Here is a 5,375-nt window from a genome sequence, read left to right on the forward strand (position 1 = left end):
AAAAAGAGGAGAATGCAATCAAGAATTCTTCGTATATACTACTGCATCAAACAAACTAGGGCAAGACAGAGGGGGTGAGAATGTGGAAGGGGTGTCACTGACCAAGCTTCATTTATTCATAAACTGCTTTTCTATATGGTAACTATTTTGCACAACTACTTAAAGATAATAAAGACGAACTTCTCAGAAGAAGTAAGAATGGCCAATAAATACACGAAGCAATGTTCAATACCTCTGGCCATGAAAAAATGGAAATCAAACCAACACTGAAATTCCTCCTTATGCCCGTTAGAATGGCCATTGTTAAGAAAACTAACAACAACAGATGCTGGTGGGAATGTGGCCAAAAGGGAATGATACTACACTGTTGGTGGGAATGTAAACTTGTTTAACCATTCTGGAAAACAGTATGGAGGTTCCTTAAAATATTAAACATAGAGCTTTCCTATCACCCAGCAATTCTACCCCTGGGCAATTATCCAATAGACCACAAACCAGGCCATACTAAAGCTACCAGCACAACCACATCCATTGCAGTATTATTTACCACAGCCAAGATACATTGCTCCTTAGCAATGTATCAATGAAGAAAATGTACTGTATATATGCAGTGGAATTCTGTTCTATGGTTCCATCAGAGAGAATGATATTTCCCCATTCATAAGGAAATGGATATACTTGGGAAAAAAGTATATTAAGCAAAATAAGCCAGACTCAAAGAAACACAGGCTATATGGTTTCCCTTACTTGTCATAACTTCAATGTGCCTATAAATTCAGTAGTTGGCAAAAGAAAAAAGTACTCTTGTATATGATAAATGGTACAGGATTCTAGACCATCACAAGCAAGACCAAAGAAAGATATTTGTAGGAGAGAATTGGAAAGGCTCAATAGCTGTGTGCATATGATTATATAAAATGTTTACTGAAATGAACTCTAAGAAATGGAAACAAGGGTTTTTTTTGTTGTTGTTATTTTGCTTCCCCCCTCCTTGTTGCTGTCTTTGTTTTCTGTACTCTCGGTCTTGGATATAAGATTATCTGCTTTGGGGAGGGCAAGGAGGAGCACAGAAATGGTGGAGTCAAGGATGAAAAATGCAGCAGTGATACTAGATGTTATGCTGAAAATGAACTATGCAACTTGTTAGGGAGGGGATCTGGAGGGAAAAACTGGTAGAAATTGAGGAAGAATTGGCACTGCTGAAAATAAATATGCTCATTACCTGACTTGTGTACCTTTACAATAACTATATTTTAAAAAATGGCAGTAGTAATTCATAATGTGACTAACTAAATGCCTAGGGACTGCTGACGATGAAGAAATTAGCATTGTGAGCAGGGCCAAGTAAAAATGACCAGTTTTGTCATTATCCTATGTATTGCTGAGTTGTTGGAATAAGCCCGGCCAAATGAGTAAAATACTAAGGAAGAAGGCAAAAGTTGTTTTGCATCTATCCTGACTTGACTAAGTGGAATGTCTTAGTGCACCCTGACGAAGACAAGTCTTTAGCTCATGCTCATGTAAAGGTAGCTTGCCTTCTCTGATAGATCAACAGTGAGACTAAATAGAGAGGGATAATATATTGCTATCGACAGGCCAATTTCTTTTCCTTCTTCCTGCCTTAAAAAAATTTTTTTTGTTAGGGCCTGTGGCTTGTCAGTTCTTGCAGTAATTAGCTGGTATGATTTTTAGGTGCCATTTCTTTGTCAGTACCATTTTTGTGTTGGTTTTCAATGTGTAGAACATCTCTGAGAATTTTCTGTAGTGCTGATTTGGTCGCTATATAATGTAGCAACTTTTCCTTGGAATGGAAGGTTTTTATTGTTCCCTTAGTTTCTTTTTCCTGCTTGCTGTTAAGAGACAAGGAAATCACAGTGGCTAGGACAAATTTGCTTCTGAGGAGCCACACAATGGATAAATATGCATGCATATAAAGGGAGGTGTATTCAGGATTTGGGGGACTACTATTTTCCACAAAAGTTCCTATATCTTTTCAAACCTTCAACACATGTACATATATGATTCTGACATAAAATGAACTGAAAGTTAAAATCAGATGTAGTTCTTTGCCTATCAAATTAAGAAGATGCTGCTGAGCATATCATTGCCATTGATAGAGCTCATTGGTATCACTTTTCTGAGCACTTATCCGTCCTTGGTGCATCTTAAGCCTTGTATCCTCTAAACAGTAATTCCATGATCAAGAATTTACCAAGGCCAGGCACGGTGGCTCATGCCTGTAATCCTAGCTACTCAGGAGACTGAGATCTAAGGATCACAGTTCAAAGTCAGCCCGGGCACTAAAGTCCCTGAGACTCTTATCTCCAATTAATCACTAGAAAACTGGAAGTGGGTCTGTGGCTAAGGGGTAGGTCAGTAGCCTTGAGCTAAAGAGCTTAGGGACAACAACCAGGCCCAGAGTTCAAGCCCCAAGACCAACCAAAAAAATTTACCACAATAAAATTGTCTTAAATATAGAAAGCCTCGTGTTTGAAATTCCTTGGGTCATAAATAATTGCCAAAAAAAAGTCAAATCAGGCAGAATGTCCAATCATAAGAAAATAATTAAGTGAATCCTAGTGCATTCTCTCAATAAAATGTTGATAATATTTACAAACTTTGTATAATAACATGGAAATTGCTAGTGGCATAATGTTAAGTAAAAGCAGGACATAAGCCATATATATATTATATATATAATTGTATATAAAGCGTCTATGTGTATTCTTTTATTGATACTAATACTGTGTCTTAAACTCAGGGCTTCCTGTTCTTACATGACATTTTTGCTTATAGATGGTTCTCTACCACTTGAGCAATGCCTCCGTTTCTGACTTTTTGGTGGTTACTTGGAGATAAAAGCCTCTGGATTTTTCTTTCAAAGCTGGTCTTTAACATCAAGTTCTCAAATCTCAGCTTCCTTAGTCACTATATTTATAGATGTAAGCCTTCTGTGCCTGGCTAAAATATGTACTGTCAAAGTGCACTTATTTTGATAAAGTTTAAGAAGATGAAGAACAAAGGTTGATTTGTAAAAGTCATTGAAGTTTGTTGGTAGGAAACTGATGATCTGTTTCTATTCATGTGAATTTTCAAATGTCTTATAGTGAATACTTCATTAAAAAATTTAGTACATTAGACTGGGAGTGTGGTTTTGTGGTAGAGTGTTTGTCCTAGCATGCACGAAACCATGTGTTTAGGTCCTGGAAGTCATGCTATGGCTTAAGTGGTAGAGTGCTAGCCCTGAGAAAGCTCAAGGACAGTCCCTAGGCCCTGAGTTCAAGCTCCAGGACTAGCAAAAAAAATTCTTAGGACATATATATGACTTTCTGATATCTTAAACTTGTCAGAATGGGGAATTATAACTGATATAGCTCAGTCTATGAAATCCACTATTATTAAGGCCAAAGGATAGTCTCAGAATTAAAAAAAAAATAAAATAAAATTTGATGATCCCTCACTGCAGTTGTAGAAATAGCTTTCAAAGTAGAGGTCACAATAGAAATTAAAATAAATAACTGCTCTGTGTATGTAGCAGAACTTGTTTTGTTTTTAATTAATTAACTGAAAAATTTGTCTGTGAGCCACCTGTCTAAGCAAGTAGGAATTGAGCTTGAAGTTTTGGTTATGTTGCATCTAACTTGATTCTTCCTTTGAAAAAGAGAACATTGTTTTGGGAGTTGGATGGCAGTGGGAAGGGAAAAGAAATTGCACACAAATGTGTTTTAGATTAGAAATTTTTCTAGACTGTGGCTCCAAGGTGGAATTACTCGTTGGCACAAATGCTACTTTTCAAAACTGTTTATGGTGCTAAAGCAAGGACATATGTGCATGGATGTGTGGCCAGGTTTTCTCAGGTTCTCTCCTGACTCTGTGTAATCCCTTGAACTGTGATTCCAGTTAGGACCTAACAGCCAAGATTTCTAATTTGTGACTCACCAGTATGCATTTTTCCCTTTCAAGTTGAATCTGAAGGATTGGTTGTTATAAGTGCAGAGTTTTTCAGAAATGTTCAAATTTGCAACACATTTCCTTCCTTGATTATGCTCCAAAATAAGGATTTTTAGTATATTTTAAAGAAAAGTTAGGAAACTAATATATGCATTTTAAAATGTATGTCTGGGGGGCCGAGTCGCTGCTGCTCCCCAAGTGGCTTCTGCGAGTCTGAGCCGAAGCCTAGCCCGGCTTGTGCTCAGTCCGGAGCTGTGGAGGTTTCCCAGGAAGGCGCCCAGGGCTGCAGATAGCCCGCACCAGCCCGCGGGGCTCCCTGGCCTACATGTCTCTGGTTGCTGAAGCCTTAGTCTCTCAGATCGCAGCTACAGAACCTTGGCCAGAAAATGCTACATTATATCAGCAACTGAAAGGGGAACAAATTTTGCTTTCTGATAATGCAGCTTCGCTTGCTGTTCAGGCCTTTTTGCAGATGTGTAATCTGCCTATAAAAGTGGTTTGTAGAGCAAATACAGAATACATGTCTCCATCTGGTGAAGTGCCTTTTATTCATGTGGGAAATCAGGTAGTATCAGAACTTGGTCCAATAGTCCAATTTGTTAAAGCCAAGGGGTCATTGTCTTAGTGATGGATTGGGTGAAGTCCAAAAAGCAGAAATGAAAGCTTCTATGGAATTAGTCAACAATATGCTTTTGACTGCAGAGTTGTATCTCCAGTGGTGTGATGAAGCTACAGTAGGGGAGAGTACTCATCCTAGGTTTGGATCTCCTTATCCTTGGCCTCTTAATCATATTTTGGCCTAGCAGAAGCAGTGGGAAGTCAAACGGTAAGGCGAAAGCTATTGGATGGGGCAACAAGACCCTGGACCAGGTTTTAGAAGATGTAGACCAGTGCTGTCAAGCTCTTTCTCAAAGGCTAGGAACACAACCATATTTCTTCAACAAGCAACTTACTGAACTTGATGCCCTAGTATTTGACCATCTGTATACCATTCTCACCACTCGGCTGACCAATGATGAACTTTCTGAGAAGGTGAAAAACTATTGTAACCTCCTTGCTTTCTGTAGAAGAATTGAACAGCACTATTTTGAAGATCGTTATAGAGGCAGGTTGTCTTAGAATCGCATTTTAATACAGTCGTTTTAAAAATAACTTTTGAAATGTGTTTTACTTGAATGTTATAATAGATACTAGTATGAGAATTTTAAAGCCAAAAACACTGCTGTTTTTCAACCTCACAACAAATCATGTATCCTATACATATTCTTTATACCCTTCCTTGTGTATACATTGTTAATTTCCAGTCATCTCATTTGATGTATTGTACTCTAAACCTTGAAGTTTCTGTTTTCTTACAAACATACAAAAGTAAAGTCTAAATAATTAAAAAAATAAAATATATGTCTGTTTGTAATAATACACTC

General features: G+C 37.8%; 1 pseudogene; it reads left to right on the plus strand.

Annotated features, from left to right (window-relative positions):
* The first annotated feature begins 4,245 nt into the window (after positions 1-4,245).
* LOC150059119 (metaxin-2 pseudogene) lies at positions 4,246-5,080 on the plus strand (annotated as a pseudogene).
* The last annotated feature ends 295 nt before the right edge of the window (positions 5,081-5,375 follow it).

This window comes from Megascapheus bottae, chromosome 9, assembly GCF_031878675.1.
Source record: "Megascapheus bottae isolate mThoBot1 chromosome 9, mThoBot2.hap1, whole genome shotgun sequence".
Classification (NCBI taxonomy): Eukaryota; Metazoa; Chordata; class Mammalia; order Rodentia; family Geomyidae; genus Megascapheus; species Megascapheus bottae.